The sequence below is a fragment of the Carassius auratus genome, chromosome 49 (assembly GCF_003368295.1).
Source record: "Carassius auratus strain Wakin chromosome 49, ASM336829v1, whole genome shotgun sequence".
NCBI lineage: Eukaryota > Metazoa > Chordata > Actinopteri > Cypriniformes > Cyprinidae > Carassius > Carassius auratus.
The window spans coordinates 11,919,883-11,943,228 of NC_039291.1; the positions used below are offsets into that span (position 1 = coordinate 11,919,883).

The 23,346-nt window shown below is 39.6% G+C and overlaps 1 long non-coding RNA gene across 1 annotated transcript in view; it reads left to right on the forward strand.

The window, feature by feature from the left end:
• Positions 1-23,346, forward strand: part of LOC113066242 (uncharacterized) — a 48,069-nt gene that overhangs the window by 14,696 nt on the left and 10,027 nt on the right. Inside the window, exon 4 of the long non-coding RNA XR_003279146.1 lies at positions 621-706. This is a non-coding gene — a long non-coding RNA (uncharacterized LOC113066242). The remainder of the gene's footprint in view (positions 1-620; positions 707-23,346) is intronic.

The following is a 23,346-nucleotide window of genomic DNA, read 5'->3' on the forward strand; positions in this document are numbered from 1 at the left end:
TTATTTTATATTGTAAAATATTTAAAAACATCATTTTTTTTCCTGCAAGTGATATCACTCCCTCTTAAAAATATTCCAACATGTTGATATTTATTCACACGTTCTATTTCATTACACTATTTATTGAAGTTATGTTATAATATTTTCTTCTATTATTTTGGAATTGTAAGTTTTGACAATATTGTATTATTACTGCCATGTAAATAAAGCAGTTTTGAATTCGATATTTGGATGGTGATATATAGATTCTGGAAATGCAGAATATGCTGCAGATCATCAGTAGAGATGACAGCATCATTAAACTGGGTACTAACTAAGCATCAAGATGCTGCAGGCAGGCAGGAGGAGGCGAGGGTTCATTTGTGTTCCTCCCAGAGGAACACACCTGCTTAATATCTGTCTGCCTTCTTACCTTCCTCATCTCCATCATTATAAGTCTACTCCAATCCAGCAGAAGAATCGGTTTCCTCACATAAGGTCCTTTGTAATCAAGCAAATGGCTATGATCTCATCCTATTGTGAGCATGAAGATGCACTGACGGATGTCTGCTGATTTGAATATTTCTTTTGGATGTGACATGTGTGTATGCGTGTGCGTGTGTGTGTGTGTGACTTGACAGGTGGTATGAGTAAAAAGAACAGGGAGTTAAGCATTTGACCACTACAAGAGGGTCTCCAAGAGAAGGCACACACACTTTGGTAATAGGTGAGTGTGAAAGCAAATACAGCCATCATCCTTATAACCTTTAACTCTATTGCACAGAGTGACATTAATTTGCAGTACATCCGAAAAATGAGATTTTTAATGAGAAACTCACAGCAGGGTCACTGATTGACTATGATCATAAGCAGTGAATAGAGCTCCTTATAATGCACTCGGTTTTTATGCCAAGTACTGAAAAAAAAAGCATTTTTTTCAGACACAGAACCAGAAATTGAAATGGTGTTATACTCCATAAACCAGTCTGATGAGAAGTGGATTAGCCTATCAGGACAATGATATTGTCAGTTTGCCATGTGAAGGTGTTGTAAGTACTGTAGCTTTTACAGATGAATCTCAGTGCGGCTCAGCAGTTGTCTGCTAAGCAAGAAGAAAAGGTTTTATGATACAGCCGTCACCTGCAGGGATATATCAACTGGATATTAAGGGGCCTTTTTCCCTTTAATTCAATTTCAGCCCAGCACCTCTGACATATAATCTTTAATTGAGGATGGATTTATCACTGTTTCTCCAAAAGCACACAGATAATCTTTCTGATATGGGCTCTGGACAGTAATGAGGGCATCAGGAATGGGCATGGAGGGAATTCTGGTTATGCAACTTCCCGTGACCTCATCAGTCAGGATGCATCTTTGAGTAACATGAACAAAGATGAAGCGCTCTGAACAAACAGATCTATATACTTATATATTTTAATATTTGTATTCTTTAAAATAATGTTTGACTTCTTAAATTTGGTCCCTATACCGCAAATGATTTGTCCAACAGAATATGTGAGTCGCACCATGCCTGGCCTTTGACAGGAGACAGGGTTGTGTCTCTTAGCTTAGGGAGTGCTGATGGAGGCAAGCAGATTTGTTTCAGATGTTAATACCAATCAGGTCAACACTTTGAATGGATGAGTTTTATTCCCTGAGTGTCCTTGAATGGCAGTAAAACTTTAAAAATGCATTAAAAACAAATTTGTGCGGCATGGGGTTCAAACCAATTGCACGGCTCGCTCTGCTAGATTCCCCGGTGATGCGTCTGCCAGAATTTCCACTTGCAGCGTTTTTCGCTATTTTTTTTTTTTTTTTTTTTGCAAAGGTGATTTTATTTGATTCTCTTGTTTGTTTATTTACTTACTTATATGTTTTTTTTTTTTTTTTTGCAGATGCTCTATATAGTGAACAATAAAAGAATAACCCATTTTTTTCTGTATCCAGACCCGAGATCATATCTGATTACGCATTCATATTGCTGCCGAAGCGTGCAGATTACTCACAGAAGTATTGATTTTCAAGCAGTAGCAGTACTATCTGTCTGCATATTAATATGAAAGTCTTGTCTTTCTCCCTCTGTTTAATTTCTTTATATCTTCATAATTGATTAATGTTCTTTTGTGAGGAAGGAAGGAATAATTTATAAGCCCAATAGCCTCCGGCTAATGAGAAAATGCTTAATTTCACTGAATGTGTCTGTGTTTTAAGAGCCCCACTGCTGTTGATACTTCAGACGAACACTCTAGCAACCTTCTGGAATTAGAAGCGAGCTGGCATGAGCTGGCAACGGGATAATTACGTCTAACTGGCATAATGGTAATGAAAGATTGAAGAGATCTTGTTGAGAGAAAGCACCTGATTGTTAGCATCTGTTTTACAGATGCGATGAATGCATATTTAATTGTGTCTACTCCCCGACAGCCTGGCTGACAGACTCCCATTGAAAATGTGCCAGCTACAAAATGAAGCAAATTGAATGAACAGCACTTATCGTTAACAAGGAGCAGAATTAAATATGCAGATAGGTGCAATAATATCATTAACCTCGTGGGCTAGGGCCACGTGTTCGTATTCTCCTTGATTCCGCACGTGCTGATCAAAGGGGCTACGAGTGCTCGCTGGAAATGTGCCAACAGGATGTTTCGCGTTTGACGCCGCATTAAAGTCTGCATGTTAATGAACTCGGGATTCCGCTAATGACTGTATTATGTGCTAAGCCTGATATCTGTACTTCACCGCTGCGAATTATCAAAGCGAAAGTGCGTCGTCAAATGCCAGATGCATATTTTCCTGTCCAAGTGTCAAGCTGTCAGAACAAATATTTATCTGCTGAAACGCCGCCGCTCTGATGCTGAAGTGGAGAGGTGCCGCCTCTGCTAATTACCTCATAATGTGGCATATTGTGATAAGCTACCAGGCGTCGGAGGTGTTTACCCACTGAATCTTGACACCGTGCCAACTGGTGCTGACTGGCATCGCCCCACGTTCCCCTCCTCCACCTGCGCTACGCATGGGGACACAGATGCCCTCTTAAGAGGCAGAGAAAAACCTCACTTGTGTTTGCTAAGGGCTCTAATGTGCAAGGCTAATTGTATTAGCATCTAAATAGGAGTTGTAATTCTCATCAAGCGCAGATGGAGGCCGGCCGAAGCGCTGTGTGTCTTTATAAAGGCAAGATTCTGTGACAAAGCCACCTCGGCCTCCAGATTACAGTGGAACCATGACCATATTTATTCTATTAACTAGCAGCCGGCTTTCTATTTTTGCTCTTTCAAGCAAACTGGACCTGATTTTTGTGCTTGTCGCAGCTTTATGCACCCTGTCTCCGGCTTTTCATTTTTAGCACCTATTTAGACATGGACGTTTACTCTTTTTGTGTTTTTCTTGCAGCCGTTACTGTTTTGACAGCATTCTAGAACTGCTGAGTAAGGTGACTATGGTGAGGATGAACGGTCTGTGGTGCGTGGATGAGGTTATTCAATATGGCTGAAGTGGCCTTTGTTTATGTAAAGATTAAGGGTAAATGGCCTCTAATTGTGCGATTTATTTCCTTTAGTTTTGCAGAGTGATTGTTATTGCATCTGAGTATATGAAAGAGACAGTGTTCGTGGTGGTCATAGAGCTCCGCAGCAAAATATGGAGCCGTTTTTGAAGCTTACCGCAGCTTTTGACATTTATTATGAATGTGGGATTGAGACAAGATGGCTTTGTTGCTTACAGAGGTGGAGAAAGCCCGTTCCGTGTTCGTGTAAGATGGAGGACGGCTCACGGTCCTCTATATGTTCCTGGTATGCGTAGATGAAATCTGGTGTGAGAACCACAGGCATGTAGTTAAAGAGACAGTGGTATTGAGGGGAACCCAGACATAGATTTAAGATGAACAGAAAGTCGTTGTGACTCGTGCCAAATGTTTCATTTGCAGTGACACAGAGTACAGACAAAACACATCACATGCGTTTACAAACACATTTGGAAATGTGAAGTGTTTTTCTTTTGGCTTTTTGTGGATTTTTGATATAGAAACAATTTGTTTAAAAAAAAAAATTACTAAACATTTTATTTTTAACAATCTATTTCTATTAAATAGAAAAATATTGTTGGAGAAATATTTAGCCATTTTCTTAATTTGTTGATTTAGAAAACATAATTGATAATTTGTGGGACCTTTCTGGTTAGAATAACTTGCTCTGATGTCTCGGAGGTTTTGATTTTCTCTTGAATGGGGATAATTGTATGTATTAATGGTAGCACTTTATTTTACAGTCCTGTTCCTCATGTACATACTATGTACTTATTATAGTAATTACAATAAATATGTAATAACTAGGTACTAACCCTGAACCTAGCCCTAAACCTAACCCTACCCCATGTAGTTACCTTAAATTACCAGTACTTTCTTAGATAAATACACTGTTAGTACACTATAAGTACATGTTAGTACACGTACTGTAAAATAAAGTGCAACCGTATTAATTCTATGTATCCACAATAACAAATTAATTCAATAAAACACACAAACACACACGTTCTTTGAGTTATAATCGTTATGAAAAATGGGGACATGGGTTATGTACTCATAAGTCACCCTCTCCTTGTAATACCTGTGTCATACCCATGTCATTATACAGAGTTGAGTCCTGATATGTCACAAAAACAAGAGCGTGCGCGCACACACACACACACACACACACACACACACACACACACACACACACACACACACATATATATATATATATATATATATATATATATATATATATATATATATATATATATATATATAATCAAGCTAAAAAAAAAGTTTGTTGTCATTAAAAATCAAGTAAATATAAAGCCAGCCAGAGTAGTTTTTTTTTACTCCTAGTTAAGAAATAGTAATACTAAATAAAAGTGAAATACAATAAGCTTATATTTTTAACAGCATTGTATTTTATGAGTAACATGTAAATGTACACTAATATAAAATATACACTATGTTTTGTTTTTTCTAATCACTTTTGGTTTTCCCTACCCTCAGTTATATTTAATTGATTATCTTGAGACTATGGGGGATAAAAGAAATGAATATCTGTTGTGTTTGGAGCAATCGGTGTGTCACTTTTTTCTTTTGTACAAATCTGTTCTCTGTTAAAAAGTTATTTTAATTTTGTCCTCATTTGCCATAACATATTTTGTCTGTCTGTCTTTTTTTTTCAGACACTGAAAAGAAAGAAATCGCCCTGCAAAAAAAAAAAAAAAAAAAATGTAACTTTTTCCCCTCTTTGGATAAAATAATAATACAAATATAAACAATAAGGATTATTAAAAATTAGCTAAATACTTTAGATTCAGTCTTTTGTCATCACACATGATCTCGTTGATAAGTAAAAAAAAATCTGTGTATAGTAAACACATTTTAGAGAAGGTGTTGGTGTTTTTGTGAAAGAAAAAATCAAGAAAGAAAGAAAAATCTCAAAAGGGCCAGTTGTCCCATGTGGGCTATAGCCCTGTTTTCTTTTATTTTTGGCAAATGGCTATGTGAGCGACTGAGTTATCAGAGATGGCACAGCAGACTCATGGAAGGAGTGAAATCTTTTGTTCTTCTGTTTTGTCTTTTATGGATATTTCAGGTTTTGTCTAGCATGTTTTTCCAATTTTCTATGAAATATCCACATATCTGATCTGATATGACAATTCTCTATTAAAACAAATAAGTCTGCCGCATCTGAAAACCTGTGGCTGCTCCACTGTCTTTCTCTCCATCATGATAATCCTCCCTCGAAAAACCTCAGGACAGTAAAATGCAAAGCAGCAGAAATGAAAGTTAGTTCAAAGTCATTAGAGCATATTTGTTGAGGTAAGCATGTTCCCAGAGGGCCTTTAAGACACAGAGTGATTAGGTGACGGCTTTCAAAACACTGTTGTTCTCTTGGATGGAAAGAGAGAGAGAGAGAGAGATGGAGCGAGAGTTATGCTGCTTGTCCCGCTGCGCATCCTCCGTTAAATCTTGAGGAGTTAGCAAGATTTAATCCCATTTCTGCCACCGCGTCCTCACTCACGGCCACTTTGCATAAGAAGTGTCCATTACACACACTAATGGGAAAGTGTGCTTTGAATTGAGCTAGGGGTCTTTGCATCAAACTCTAAAAAGCACACCAACACACAGCCCTAATGGGAGTACATTGCCATGAAAAGATAATTTATCAGATTTGCTGATTCACCAGTCCTGTGCCCTTGTCTGATTGTGTAAAATGATCCGGACTCTAATTACAATCCATCCCATCAGAATTGCAAATAGTGGTGTCCGGTTGGGGTGGGCGACGGTTTTGGGATAAGCGAAGGTAAAGGGGAGATAATAGATTCACTTTAAATGTCGTCATATCTAGAAGATGAAGTAGCATTTAGGAGATGTACATTAGTCTAAATGATTTACTCTCCTAACGATTCTAATGTCTTCCTTTGATCGGATTACACGGGTCGGACTTTGATTTATTTCAAGCTGCTTCTGAAAACATGCGGGTTACATTTGAATGCTTTCAGAATGGTTGACACCAGCTTTCTGATATGCAAATTGAGATATTGTCTCTTATGTGTGTGTTAATAAGCATTTTTTTTGTTGTTGTTGTTGGCTTTTGGCCAGATTTAAGACTTAAAGGATTCAAAATGATGCTGTTGTAATGGGAAAAAGTGATTTATTATCTATGAAGCACTAGTTTAGTACATTTTGGCAACTAAAGAAACAAAAGACATTATTTAATTTTCAGCTTATGTGTTGAAAAAATAAAAAAATAAAAAATTAGACACATGAACAACACATTTTCAATAGCAAGGGGTGAATGTCTCAGCCAGAAATTAGTATGTATAATTTTTTGGTGTGTGCATGTTTTTTTTTCTTTTTTTTTTTTTTCTGGATTGTATGTTTTTTTTGCATCTTAGATTTCTCTGTTAGCTTTGTTACCATACTTAGCAGAAATAGATGGCCTAGTCCCCTGGACCTAATGAGTCTTTTATACACTATACTCCACACATAAATGTTTTAAAACTCTTGTCATAACATTCTCTAGCTTGCACATGACAGCTGGTATCTGTTGCTGCATATCTGTCCTGAATATTTTATAACCACATCTCCAAACCCAGGAAAATCAAAACCAGCCAAGCTTTTTTTTTTTTTCATAAGGCATATCAAAACACACTTTTAACTGAAATCGAATGACTAATTTCTGAGTACCTAAGTAGTTTAGGATTTTGAAGTTGTGGGTTCTCAGTTCTTAAGATGAATGATTTTTTGATAGGATTCAAAACATTCAAAAGAGTACATTTTAAAAAGTGTTGTGACAAAGTGAATAAAACATATTTTAAATATTTTATAGGTCACAAATCAGATAAGTGAATATATATATATATATATATATATATATATATATATATATATATATATATATATATATATATATATATATATATATATATATATATTTAGCAATTAATTACTATGGTTAAATCATTCTGTTAATATTATAAGCCTGTACATATTATATACCTGTCAGAACAATAAACAAAATTGAAGTTGTCCATTACTGTGCATCAGGCTTCTCACTCTTGACCTTGCACTCCTGGAAAAGGTAGTTCACCATGGTAACCTGGATCTCGAGGCTTTACGGTCAGTCCATCATCTCAGCCCTCTTCATGTTGTACTTTTATTGGCTGCACAATTGAAATGTCATGCTTGGCCAACAGAGGAGCCTGTAATTTTTAACGCGTGATTAAACCGTCCCTGCTAAATGGAAAACACTGCCTGACCAGACGACAAAATGGGGGGAAGAGAAACATGAGGGTGCAGACAAACGGAGCAAATCCTGTATTGTTATTTTTTTTTTTTTAAAGACTTGTGCAAATGTAATTTTTTTTTGCATATTTGGGCACGGGGAATAAAGTGGCACTAAGGCACGCGATCCGGCACATCAAAGCCAGAATATGTCACTGATGTAAAGGAAATCAAGTTCAAATGAATTTTAATGAGCAGAACATTTACCTCTGGGAAATGTTGTCTGCAGCTTAGCTTTACTAACATACACCTCACCTTTAGCTCGGTGGCATCAGAGACGGAATCCCCAGCAGGCATCTCTGCTCCAGCTGCTGCTATATCTGGATGTCATTTCTGCCCTTGCTCTCCATCAGTCTGTTTCTGCCTTCTCTCTCGCTTTCTCCTCCCCGCCCCACAGTTGTTGTTTTTTTTATATATGTGAGACATGTGAAAGGAAATCTCCTGCCTGCAATATCTGTGGATTTGAGAGCTGTGTTATATGTCAGGTGGGATATTTTGTAATACATACAGCAATATTAACACAACAAATAGGGTTTTCATTATTTACAGGAAATGTCTAAAGACGGCGCAACAATATCTACCGCAGATTGTTGGCTTTATTCGACCCCATACTGATATTTCACAGCAAAGCAAACCTTTATAATGAGTTCTACTTATTTGAAAGCTGTTGCAAACTTATTGTCAACTTTCTGCTCCACTGCCTGCTGGACCTTTGCTTCAAACTGTATGCTATCCAGCGGCACAGATTAGCTTAGATCCATTGATTGAACTTTAAAAGAACTCTCAGTGCTGAGAAGAACTCAAAAGGTGACTGGAGTTTAATACACTGCTCCTCACAGTTTGAGCTTATACCTACACATTCCTACACATTTCTCCTCCTCCAGCTTTAGCAAAGATTCACACTTTAATGCTAATGCCAGTATGAGCTTTATATAAGGATTAGATTTCCCCGAGTTTGTCCTTGAACGTCGGACTTGATTTAAGAACTTCTGACTTGTATGAAAAGTAGCACAAATTGTCATTGTAATTGTACGTCTTTGTTTTGAATCTTTAGCATTATGAGTTTCGGAGGCAGTTTATTTTTAATTATTAAAGCCCTGATGAGGGAAATGCATCAGAAGTGATTAGTCTTCATATATGTACAGCTCACTTTAAGTGCTAAAAAGCCATAGGTCAGTTTAACATTAAATCGACAAAGTCTATTGATTTATCCAATTTGGATTTGCCTTGTCTTTTGCACATAAACTTCAGATATGCTGTTCATATGGGAATGGTGCCATTGATTTCCTTAACTTAAGACCAAATGCTAAAGATTTTTGGATAAGCTTCCTCATTACTTAAGCTAAAATCAATAAGGACGAGCATCTTTTAATGAACAAGCGGTTTGTACAGCAAACTGCTGAAATGGGCCCCCGTTCATCTGCCGTCCGGCTGATCGATCATGGAGGTCTTTAAGCAAGGCGCAGTTGGTTGATATTGTGGTTTATCCTTCATGTCAAATCTCACAGCCTTTCCTTCGGAAAGTGAAGTGCAGTCAAAGACGCAACAGGAGCTTTTTTTTTCTTTCCTGCCGGTTCCTCTGCCATGCTCGGTGAAGTATAAAAAGCCAGTCAGAGATTTAAGAGTGCTCTTTGTGCACAGACTGTGAAATATATTAGGGATTGTTTTGATTGAATCTGTCTCTGTGAATATTGGAGTCTTGAATTTTAATGGCGTATTTTGTCATCGGTTTTGTATTGGTTGCCTGAGTGCGGGAGCTGAAGTATCTGATGGTTTTGATCAATGAGGAAATGAGAGACAATACCTCCAGCATCTGCTAGAGGAGAACGAACCCCTGCTGTGTGCAAAAAACCTGCTACTCAAAACTCTCACACTGTTTTAATTGTTCTTGGTGGTAAGCATGGATTCAGTGTACATTATGGGCTTTACTATTAAGCCCATATAGTTAAAAAGTTAACTTGAGAAAAGGTAGATTTCATGTAATTTTTTTTAAATACATTTTTTTTTTAAATGCAGAAGAATGGCTGAGGAAATACCTCTGCAAGCTTTTCATCCGAAGGTGTCACAGTTTTAAAGTCATAAATATGGAAGCGGCATAAGTTCACATCACGGGAAAGAATCAAAGCCTATTGTTGTATGTCCTTTTCTCGTGTAAAGTTTGCTTTAAATGTCACACATTAGCATATGAACTTTCTAAATGAGCTTGTTTGCTCAGTAATGCTGGCATGTAAATACAGATATTGAATGCATAGGTTGAATAAGCGAGGTCTGGGTGAGACTTTGGTCTTCCCAATGTTAATTAAGGCGCGACGAGGGATCTCTTCCATGTGCCGATGCTTAGATTGACTGGTTATGTGTGGTTCTGGAAGAGTGCTTTCAACTCGAATATCCAATAGCAGCGATGGAAATGATCTGTGCTGTCTTGATTTAGGCAGACGTGATTGACAACCATCAATCCCAATATAAAATGCTTCATACATTATTCACACTCTCTGCTATCCCTTGTTGTTGGAGTGTTTTGTGTCTGTATGTGTGTTTGAGGTAGATGGAGCCGATACACAGCATCTGGGGACCAGCAGTGGTATCAGGAAACAGAGATAGAGAGAGAGACAGCTGTATACTTGTAGGATATGAAAGGAAGATGACTTGATGAGAGGTATCGGCGCGTAAAGACAGGCTGATACATGGATACGTACAAATTCATATACACTTCAATAACAACTACCACTCGCCTTCATTGCATTTGTTTACTACCATTATAAGTAGTAGAGTAAATAGAAAATATGATATGCATTACATTATTATAAAATTTTATACATTGTACTATTAGAATTTATGGAATTGTAATAAAATGTAAAAAAAGAAATGTTTTGTTGTTTTGTACATAAAAAATGTACTATTAGAATTGTAGTAGTATTAATAAAAAATATAGTAAAAAAAATATATACAAATGAATTATAATAATGTAGAATCATAATAATATAATGTATAATGGTTTAATAATATAATGTGTATATTATTTTCTATGTATACTTATGATGGTATATATAAAATTATAATTATATATTATATAAATATAATTATATGTATGTCATATGTACTATGTATGTATAAATATTTCTACTTCTATTAATAGTGAGCATTGTAATTACAGGACGAAAATATTAAATTAATTTTAAGTTATAAACATGACAAATTTGGACAAAATATGCAATAAATAAATAAATAAATTCAATATTTAAAAAAAAAAAAAAAAAAAAAAAACTGCCCTGTTTGAGAAAACAAGCATTCATATAACTGGAGTAGACTGTAATTCACACATGCTGCATTTCATCTTGGTTCTCTGGAAGATTTTGTGCATCTGATAACTATACAGAATTGTTCCACAATAAAATGTGAATTTATAACATGACATATAAAGGAGGCGACTATATACATGGAGCAGATGGACAAAGACAGATCAAATTATGTGTGTAATTATTTATTTTCTGCTTTCATTCTCTCTCTTTCTCCATCTCTGTCTCCCCCTTAGAGTACCATAGAGAGAGGACATGACATTATGTTGCCCATACCTTCAGTACATAAAAATGATTTAATATTTACTTTCAGCATCATAGCAGTGGTGTCAGTCCTGTGGCGACTCTCTATTTTTTTCTCCCCCAAAGTGTTTAAATGTAAAAGTGTGGTAATAAAGCAATTTAGGATGTAAAATACCCCAGCCGTTACCTGCAGCAAAGCTTCCCGCCGTCATTACTGTCAGACTTGAAAAACCCGGTGGGTCTGCATGATAAACAGAAGGCCTGATCAGATGCTGCAGTGGCCTAATCATGTTTGTAGCACTGAATTCCTTAACCTTTGAATGACCTGACAGAATGGCAGTGACCCAATCAGAAAAAAACTAATTGAATCTACCTTGTGGCTGTGCGATTTATGAAAAAAATTAAATTGATGCTGAAATATGTATGCGGGCAAGCCAAATACCTTATGATTTGCTCTGTGAGGCTTACCTATTACAGATACTTATGAAAAAGCATGGCTGGCTTTCTCATTACACTTCAGATCCTTTGTAAGGATATTCCTATAGGATAATCTGATTTATTTGCAATTTTCTTTAAGCTGCTTAGTGTTTACTTCTAAGATTAATATTTGCAGTGTTATTAATACCCTGTTGTAATTATGACAGATATAAATATGTTTTTTTTTTTAAATCTAGAATTCCCCATGTGACTGCCCTGTGCTTTAAAAATGGCTGACGCCTGCAAAGACTTGGGGAAAACTGTGAAGGGCTGAACAGAATGTGTTTTAGATGGCATGATGGAATGAATGAAGGAACTATCCTGACTGATGAGGCAGACTGTCACGCTTAAAGGGACAGATCACCCTAGAATGTAAATTCTTGCATCATTTACTCACCCTTGTCATTTCAAACCTGTTGGACGGCTTCAGTAAAGCACCAAAGGAGATATTAAAATCTTCAAGCTGCTGTTTTCCATTAAAAAAAAAAAAGGAAAAACAAATTGGGTGTAAACTGTCCCTTTAAGAGCTCATCTCCTTTATATTGTATTATGTTTAATTGAAATGATAGAAATAACACTTTTTAAAATACGTGAAACAGCAAAAGTTAAAAGGATTGATTGATTGATTGTGCCAAAAACTGAATAGAGATATTGAAAAATTATGTTAAGTAAAATAATAAAAAATTTAAACATATTGTGTTAGACAAGGTCAAACAAGACTTCAAAAAATTTTTTTGCATGAAATTATTATTAAGTGGAGCGACAATATGTTTTAATAATCTGTTTGTCTGAAGAATATACATTTATGTCGAAAAACATACAGTATGATCATCAGATTTAGTCTTTTGACTCAAAATTGAAAGATTTTTGTCCTTTTCAGCATCCTATTTTCAGTCTCTTTTTAAACAGAGACCACTGCGCTGCAGGTTGAATATCTGTTCAGGGAACAGAGTGTATCTGAATGTTTTGTTGTTTTAGTGGAGGCCCTGCAGGAGTGCTCTAGGTCAGGTAATTTTAGCTCTGGCTGAGGAGACCCGGTCCACTGCTTTCTTCTTTCTCAAATCGGATTTTGCTCTTCTGGAACAGAGGTTCCTTCAGAACCTGCAGCGCTGTAATGAGAGAAATGCTAAAGCCAAGGTGAAGCTCGTGATGCTAACAGACTCGTCTCAGCACAATTATTGATGTTCTGCCACATTTTGTGTTTGCAAACGAGGCATAATGTGCAAAGAATAAAAACAGCATTCCACAAATTAAATAATTGATGTAGCTCACACTGAATTAAACCATTTTCTCAAATGATCCCAACATGCGAAGTATGCTCTGTCAGCCTTGAAATATGATGTTTTCCTTTTCTTACATCCACCTTGGTCTCTGGCATACTTTCATAATGCATAACAAATCTATATGCCGTTAGCTCATTAGGCTCTGCTCTGTTTTCCCACATGCTAACCAAGGACAAGAAGCCTGTTGTTTGGCTGAAGTCTAAAAACAATAATCATCTCTGTAATAACATGGATAATGACCTTTAATTGGAATTGAGCTAAGGCTTAATGACTATTAGCACTGGCTGACATTACGCCTACTCCTCCGGGCGAGCGTGCATGTGCGAGCGCGCACGTGTGTGTGGGCTACGTGGCAAGGGGCAAGACAATACAGTAAATAGTGAATTGTGAGATTCAGCCAAGCTTGTAGAAAATAGCTATTTGAGGGATGGCGCATGAACTGAATGCTGTAATTTTGACAGCTGGCAAGGTGTGGAGAGGCGGGAGCCGGGGTGAAACCTCGTATCTCAAGACCGTTGATGAATGACTCTAATTAAGGGATGAAATCAAGCATGTGAAGACAGGGGATCGCTTTAGGTCGCTGTTTGGTAGTTTGCTGCTCCTGGTGCCGGACTCATCCATCTAAATATCACAGTTTTTTGCTCTCTTCTGAGTGCTGGAGGAGGGGCAGAAGAGTTCTGATGGGTCAGGGACAGAGAGGAGGCTTGGCTGAGGGTCACGTTTCACATTTTTCCACGTTGTCTTCTCTCTAGATGCTCTGTTTTGTCAGACATCAATTTCATTTGATGTATGTTCACTTAATCTTTGTTTTGCTCAATATGTTTTAGTACATCATTGCGATCTCTATTTCTGTCGACTTCAAATAGGTTATTCAGTCCTTTTCCTCTCTATCAGTCTCTGTTCCAAAACCTACTCAGTGGTCTATCTAGACAACATTTTAGGGCCTCATTGTTGTCTTAAAGGGTTAATTCACCCAGAAATAATTATATAATTTAATCACCTCACTGTTGTTCCAAACCAAAGTGATTTTTATTCTAGAACAGAACATCCAAGCAGCCATCTTCTCCATTAATTTTCATTGTCTGGAAAAAGAGCAGCTTGGACATAAATAACTCAATTTTGGTTAAACATCTTTTTTAAATTATATATTTTTTTTCTTCTTTTTTTTTGTGGGTGTGGGGGTGGTGGGGTTCTCTTGAGACTGTCGAAAGCTGCTCTAAAAGGTAGACAGAAAAAGAAAAAATACAATTTGGTGGAAAGAAGCAAAAATAATAATAAATATAATGTTAATTTTAAGTATACTTATTTAAAAGATAACACTAAAATTTAAGGCGGGCAAAGAGGAGCAACAATAATGTACATTGTGTGGAAAATAATGTTTTTTTTTTTTTACTTGAAACCACATAAACACATTGCATTACACCAAATACACAAAATAATGTTCTTTTTAGCAACGTCATATGACCCCTTTAAATATAGATTTTTTTTTCTCAGGGTCTCAGGTTTTTTTTTTTTTTTATGACACCAGGCTGAGCTAATAATGACCAAAAATGCAAATTTTGGGGGTGAATTGTTTGTTAAGGAAAGGAGGGAAGAACTTTAAATTCATGGATAATGCACTTAATTAATCCAAAAGGAAAAAAAAAAAAGTGTGGCACATTGGACACAAGTTGGATGAAAGAATAACAATATACAATTCATACACAAGATATTAGAGTACATAGTGCATATAGTGCTTCATTTGGGACATACGGTATATCAACATATATCAATTGTGTCAAGTCCATCTTGAGCTTTCACTGATATTTAGTAGTGTCAATTTTCCACTGACTATAGAGGGCATTTCATATCAATCACTTATGAGGTTCTGTTTTAGTCAGGATGCTGCCTCATCAGAAGTCTGTCTAGGTTTTGGAACAGAGTAGTTGTCTGCAGGTCTGCCGACAATTAAAAGTATCAGACAGCAGCGGGCTCCAGAAAGACCTGGAAAGCCTTCATCAACAGAAGCCTGATTAACCAACCAGCTCTCCAGCAGCCAGCAAACAATGCTGCATACACAAACACAAGACTGATGAATAAAACAGTTGACACATAGAGGGTTGAGCTGGGCATTGGGACATTGTAGAGCTGAGCTGGGCACTGGGACCTTCCATCCAGCAGCAAATGGTGGCCTTTGTTAATGAATTCATTTTAATGTTTACTGTTCTTGAAGCTCTCCTGCCTCATATCCTGGCAGACTGCTTACTAACAAGACTGAAAGTCTGGCATTACGGCGTGTGGCTAAACAGGTCCCCCAGGGAGAGCAGCTTTTCTCTTCTTCCATCTCTCTCTCTCTCTCTCTCTCTCTCTCTCTCTCAATCCCTCTCTTCCCTATTTCTCCCTCCTCTGGCCTTGCATTAGAATACCTGCTCAGTGAATCGCTCCTGTCTTCTCCCTCTCCCTTTCTCTCTCTCTCTCTCTCTCTCACACACACACAATGGTGCACATGGGCAGAGAGAAAGCCACCAGTTAGAATTTCCTGTGTTCCATGGCGCACTGACAGTTTTATCTACTTAACTAACTGACTTTGCATGTCTAGAATGAATAATTGACCGGCTTCAATAGGCACAAGATGGTTGCTCATTTAAAGGCACAGTGCGAGGAGATATGAAATAATAATGACTTCCAAACTTACCGGCGGCATCTAATTTCTGTAATTGTGTGCTGGCTGAATCGGGTTTATTCCTTTTTAGTGAACCATATGAGGTTGTTTTTATAGTAAAAGCATTATCGAGAGCATCTTCATACTGTATAACCATGTGCAACCCTGATTTATGTCTCTTTGCCTGTCTGTACTGCTATACTAATATTTATAGCTGCATATATGCATGCATCATTATAGATACAGGGGCTGATAAATTAGTTTTCTGATGACTGTTTTATATCACAAATCATCAGAACATTACAGCCTGCTAATGCAAATCCTCTCTCTCACTCTCTCTCACCAGCGGTGTGCCGGAGCAGGACCACAGCATTTTAATAATGGTCATTTGTGCGATTATTCCGAAGCATCCGCTGCACGGAGGAAAGGGGATTTCTCATCGCCTCCTGCCCGCTCATCTGTGGCATTACTCAGTGTGAGCTATTGCAGGAGAGCTCATTGCTCTCAAAAATCAAAGTTAAATGGGTCATCTATCATCTGAATTTGTGTCTGGCTGACTTGTCTGAACATCACAGTGATTTATGGCTTGAATTGGAGAAGTCAACCATGCATGTTTCTTAGTTTATCGTTTTATGCTGCCTTCAATTAAACCTCTATAAACAGGATGATGGCTTTACAACGCTGTCCGGCAATAAGGGCGATGAAGGTTTTGCATAAGGGCATGTAGCTTTCAGCCTTCTAATATCCCGTTGAATTTTCCGGTTGGGTATGGAATGAATTTTCATTAACTAAATCCTTTAATTTGATTATTCTGTGATTCTTATGACACTAGAATGTCATTAAAGTATGATCTTGATTATTCCCTGCTTGCATCAACAAGCAAATGCCACCTTAATGATCTGCTGTTTGCTTATTGTATTCTGCTTATTATTTCCCATTTCTCATTATTGCCGTCATTTTTCTAGATAAAAGTGCATGCAGAAATTAAATTTTCTGAGCCTGGAATCCAGGGGCGATAACATGTTTGCTGATTAGAACCTGAATATATGGAATTTAGCATGGCCGTTGAAGAGAACAGTAAATGGTGTTTGTGCGAGTTTTTGTGTGTGTATCTCACTCTACCAGCACAGTCGCCTGCTTATGTTTCACCAGGGAATCATCACAGTTCTGGTGCTCATTTTGTTGCCTATACATATCTAGACTTGTCCTAAAAATGCAGCAATATTGCCACTGTATTCTTTGTGCTTCTCTTTAATACAGGCAGTTTGTAAGAGCTTTATTTATATCTTTATCATTCACAGCGATGGTGTAACTGGCATGTTCATTGATGAAGGTATACCCAGGGAGATACCATATTGAAAGGCCAATTACCTGTGTTCATCATTACAGGTTTCAGGCTGTGGAAAACAAGCTTTGATTCTTTGTTTAGAATGTATTATTTCTGACAAGACAGTTGGAAAATATGTTTAAATAAATTCCTCTCTTTGTTGTTTCGGTGTAGTTAACCTTAAAAACAAGTTTACTAACCAATATAGGCCACGAATAGCATTTTATGTAGGGTTTTTTTTTTTTAATCTGAGAACTTAAGAAGGATTTTTGCTCTTTGGGACCACGTCACATAGGAAAAAAATGGCACATGGTTATTGAAAAATGTAGAAGAGGAACTGATTTAATTTTCACCCTTAGCACAATTAACGAGGGAAAGTATAAGGACCTTGGCATTGGCTGAAATTAATCAGCATGCTATCTCTAGTGAGCGCCAGTTAATCACAGGCCTCAGCATTTTATTAACAAAATGATATATTTGCTTCAAATGTCCATATCAGGAAAACTTCCTCCCCCACCCCATGCATCTCACAGTTTGTCACTTGAAATGGAAACTTGATTAACAACATTTTTAGTCAGCGTTGTGTGTGAGCGAGAGAGAAAGCGTGATGCAAATGAAAGGGAAAATAATAATAAATATTACACATATTGTGTCTGGGCCTATTGTTATGCCTCCAGATATAAAAATTGTATTTGTCCTATCAAGCAGCACTACTGTGAAACCAAAAAGGGTCCACTGGTCGAAGGGGCGGAGTGTGCACCGGGAATTTAGATTTTTGTTAACACTACCAAACAGCTGAATGCCACAATTGGTATATTACATTACAACTTTTTATAAAAATAAACATATTCAGGTAATCCAAGAACAAACTGGATAAGCATTTGGAAAAAAAATAACTTATTGTCAGTAAAGACAGAGTTTGCTGTCATTAACGCTTTTTTGAGAATTGTTTGGAATAAACTGAACATTATCTAAATCTCTGAATTACTTCTTAAAAGATCAACAAAGATTCATATTTAATCTCTTAATAATAAAATATAAATTTATTAATATTAGTCTAGTGACGGGCCAGACTAAGAACAGTTCACAAACCCCTTATGTTAACATACACATCAAGGACCGAGACGTCGCACGGCATGGCACGGCCAGGGCCCCACCCTGGAGCCAGGCCCGAGGTTGGGGCTCGTATGCAAGCGCCTGGTGGCCGGGCCTTCCCCCACGGGGTCCGGCCGGGCTCAGCCCGAAGGATTGACGTGGGGCCGCACTCCTGTAGGCTAACCACCTGCAGGAGGGAGCGTAAGGGGCCGGTGCATAGTGGATCGGGCGACAGTCGAAGGCGAGACCCCGACGACCCGATCTCTGGACAAGGAATCTGGCTTTAGGGACATGGAATGTCACCTTGTTGGCGGGGAAGGAGCCTGAGCTTGTGCGGGAGGTCGAGAGGTACCGAATAGAGATAGTCGGGTTCACCTCCATGCACAGCTTGGGCTCTGGAACCACACTTCTTGAGAGAGGCTGGACTCTCTACCACTCTGGAGTTGCCCATGGTGAGAGGAGGAGGGCTGGAGTGCGTTTGCTTATAGCCCCCCCCAGCTCAGCTGCCATGTGCTGGAGTTCACCCCGGTGAACGAGAGGGTCGCTTCCCTGTGCCTTCGAGTTGGGGATAGGTCTCTCACTGTCGTTTGTGCCTATGGGCCGAATGGCAGTGCAGACTACCCGGCCCTCTTGGAGTCTCTGGGAGGGGTGCTGGAAAGTGCTCCAACTGGAGACTCCGTCGTTCTACTGGGGGACTTCAACACTCACATGGGCAGTGACAGTGACACCTGGAGGGGCGTGATTGGGAGGAACGGCCCCCCTGACCTGAACCCGAGTGGTGTTCTGTTATTGGATTTCTGTGCTAACCACGGCTTGTCCATAACGAACACCATGTTCAAGCATACGGGTGTCCATCAGTGCACGTGGCACCAGGACACCCTAGGCCGGAGGTCGATGATTGACTTTGTGGTCGTGTCATCAGACCTTCAGCCATATGTCTTGGACACTTGGGTGAAGAGAGGGGCGGAGCTGTCAACTGATCACCACCTGGTGGTAAGTTGGATCCGATGGCGGGGGAGGAAGCTGGACAGACTCGGCAGACCCAAATGTACTGTGAGGGTCTGTTGGGAACGTTTGGCCGAGCCAACTGTCAGAGAGTTCTTTAACTCCCACCTCCGGCAGAGATTCGACCGGATCCCGAGGGAGTCCGAGGGAGATATTGAGTCCAACTGGACAGTGTTCTCCACCTCCATTGTCGCTGCGGCTGCCCGGAGCTGTGGCCATAAGGTCTCCGGTGCCTGTCGAGGCGGCAATCCCTGAACCCAGTGGTGGACACCGGAAGTAAGGGATGCCGTCAAGCTGAAGAAGGAGTCCTATCGGGCCTGGATGGCTTGTGGGACTCCAGAGGCAGCTGACAGGTACCGGCAGGCCAAGCTGACTGCAGCCCGGGTAGTCATGGAGGCAATGAAGGTGAGGCCATGGAGAAAGACTATCGGTTGGCCTTGAAGAGATTCTGACAAATTGTTCGACGCCTCAGGAGGGGGAAGCAGTGCCCTATCAACACTGTTTACAGTGGAGATGGGCACCTGTTGACCTCAACTGGGGATATCGACGGGCGGTGGAAGGAATACTTTGTGGATCTCCTCAATCCTACCGACTTGTGTTCCGTTGAGGAAGCAGTGGCTGGGGACTCGGAGGAGGACTTGTCCATCACCTGGGCTGAAGTGGAACCTCGGATTCAGGAGGAACAGTGTGGTTTTCGTCCCGGTCGTGGAACACTGGACCAGCTCTATACCCTTTACAGGGTGCTGGAGGGTTCATGGGAGTTTGCCCAACCAGTCCACATGTGTTTTGTGGATTTGAAGAAGGCATTCAACCATGTTCCTCGCGACATCCTGTGGATGGTGCTCTGGGAGTATGGGGTCGGCAGCCCCCTGCTTAGGGCTGTTCGGTCCCTGTACGACCGGAGCAAGAGCTTGGTTCACATTGCCGGCAGTAAGACAGACCTATTCCCGGTGCATGTTGGACTCTGGCAGGGCTGCCCTTTTTCACCGGTTCTGTTCATAATTTTATGGACAGAATTTCTAGGCGCAGCCAAGGGCCGGAGAGTGTCCGGTTTGGGGACTTTTTGTGGATGATGTTGTCGTGTTGGCCTCCTCAGACCAGGACCTTCAGCGTGCACTGGGACGCTTTGCAGCCGAGTGTGAAGCGGCTGGGATGAGAATCAGCACCTCCAAGTCCGAGGCCATGGTTCTCAGTAGGAAAAGGGTGGATTGCCCACATCAGGTTGGTGGAGAGTTCCTGACTCAAGTGGAGGAGTTCATATATCTTGGGGTCTTGTTCACGAGTGAGGGAAGGATGGAACGTGAGATTGACAGACGGATCGGTGCAGCTTCTTCAGTAATGTGGTCGCTGTACCGGTCTGTCGTGATGAAGAATGAGCTGAGCTGTAAGGCAAAGCTCTCTACTTACCGGTCAATCTACGTCCCCATACCCTAGTAATATGGTGAGAAGCTCGGTCACTCGAGAGGAGCTCAGAGTAAAGCCGTTGCTCCTCCACATTGAGAGGAGCCAGTTGATCTATTTTGGATGCCTCCTGGACGCCTTCCCAGGGAAGTGTTCCAGGCACGTCTCGCCGGGAGGAGGCCCCGGGGAGGACCTAGGACACATTGGAGGGACTATGTCTCCCGGCTGGCCTGGGAATGCCTCGGAGTCCCCCCAGAAGAGCTGGAAGAAGTGTCTAGGGAGAGGGAAGTCTGGGCGTCTCTGCTTAGACTGTTGCGACCTGGCCCCGGATAAGTGGAAGATGATGGATGGATGGATGGATAATAAAATAGTGACTAATATTTAATACTTTAATAGAACAATAGCAACTGTAATGTTGTGGTATGCAAGAAAAATAAATAAGTGTTTACAGTAAGCCTAATCCCAGCTACACTGAGGGAAAAGCTTTTCTTTTTGTCTTAACGGTCACTCAAGGTGGTTATTTAGTGTTCAAAAGTGTGCATTTTTTCATCCATTCCCTTTCAGCGATTGGTTTCCATTCACATGCAAACACATAAAAGATGAACCCATTCTCCATCCGTGAAAGTGATGTAATATACCGCTTATTTTTAACTTAGATTTACTGGCTGCATCACTGCCAAGAGACAGACCCCCTCCGTTTGCCCCAATACACTCATCCTGCTCATTTTCACCACATTTAGCCCAACTGTTCCCGCACTCAGGACCCTGCCATGCCTCGGTGCATGCTGGGATGGAGGTCATGAAGAAAAGGGGTGTTTGAAGATCCTTTGCATGATACATTTTTTTTTGACCAGAAAAGGCAGATTCCAGTGAATGTGTTTGTAGTTGGAAGAAGTGAGCTGTGGCCGTAAGTCCAGATGTGCGTTCATTCTCATGGGGAGGCAGCAGGAAAGAGAATCTGAAGAATCATCAGCCCTTAAATTTCATGCATCATAATTCATGTGTCTGTGAACATTGTATGTGATACTGAGCTGGCCATTACTAGATAAATAAATCGCAGATGGTGTACAGATCATAGGGAATGGTTGTTGTATGGGTATTATGCTTCCATTTCCCATCCCACCTCCTGCCTCTATAAGCTTTCAGTATTGTTGTTTTTTTTCATCCTCCACAGTTATAGCATATATTTGACATTTCCACCCAGGGTTGGTGCAAGAATGTAATGATTCTAGAGTTGCAGCTACTGTTTTACTGCATCTTATTGTTTGTAAGACATAACACACTACTTGGGTGGTTTTAACTGGCTGTTGAGCTAAACACCAGCTTGCCAAAGCAAGAAGACCATCTTAAACTAGGTAAAACCAGAAAATCAGTAGACCATTTTTCAGCATGGTGTGCCCTATTCATACAGTAGGACCCAAAAGTACACTACATTGAAAATCATTGAGAGTTTATTTAAACATGGAATCTGGGGATACATCTAATGATTACTTTCATAGTAGAATAATCAGATGAAAAAAAAAATATATTCATAAAACAATATGTATACTGTATATTAAAATTATTCTTATTCCTATTCTTTTCAATTTAAAATTATGATTTAAAACATCTTATGGCCTCCACTGTATGCATGCCTCTATACATTTATCATTTAGATCTCAGACATCAGACATCTGTGTTTGTTTGACATCCAAGCACTCTAAGAAGCCAGATTAGAATGAAAGGGAGCACAAACTGTTTTAAATGGAGTGGATCCTGCAGACACACATGCGGTAGACTCATCCCATACTTTCTCTAAAGGAGGCAAATGCCTCTCCTCCTCGTGCACAGGACCTTTGATCAGTGCCTGTTGTTATATGTAATGATTTTGCCAGCGTCGGTAGTACCAGCCAGAAATGAGAGCAGCACTAGTTCGTTATAATAGGGTCATGGATGCCAGGCTTGTATCACACCCCTTACTGACGTCATCCAGTAATGTGTGATTTATTTTATTTGCTCAATTTCTGTAGTTGCATGTGGAGGTTGTACTTTCAAGGCAAGAAAGGCCTTTGAGGAAGCTTTTAACCTCAAATGTCACAGTGCTCCCCATGCACAAGTGCTTATTGCACATGCACTCACATGCATGCTCGATTTACATATGAGTGGGGTTTTTGGTGGCATGCCAGGGCTTCACTGAAAAAGACATCAGACATGAAACCAAGTGTTTTTTTTTCCCACCTGGAGCTAGCACTGATTAGCCCCAGAGCAGAGAGGGGAGGAGGCCGACATGAGCAGCTGTGAAATTACAACTTGCTTAATTTAATTACCCGTGCTAATTAATTCATATCTACAGCCAAAGGAAAAGGACTTGAGTAAAGAAGTCATTAGCCTAATTACTTAATTAATTGTCTGTGAGCTGCGTCTTCATTTTCTGATGTTTGGCCTTGGCACCAGTTTAGTATGTTTGATGAATTCTGGTCCCAGTGATAATTTCTCCCTGTCACGCTCCCGTAATGAGAGGTGTGGAGGCTCCATATGGCAGTGTTTGTGCTCGAATACCCGTTGAGAATGTCACTTGCTGATACTAAATCACCCAGCTTGAGAGTGTTTGTGAGTGTTGCGAGAGGGATCCTAAGTTTAATTTTTATTTCTATTATACGTGTGTGTGTGTGTGTGTGTGTGTGTGTGTTTGCTAGATCTGCTCCAGTGATGTGATGTTTCTTTTTGGTGTATGTAATGCCAAAAATACACATACAGTTTTGTTCAAAATAATAGCAGTACAATGTGACTAACCAGAATAATCAAGGTTT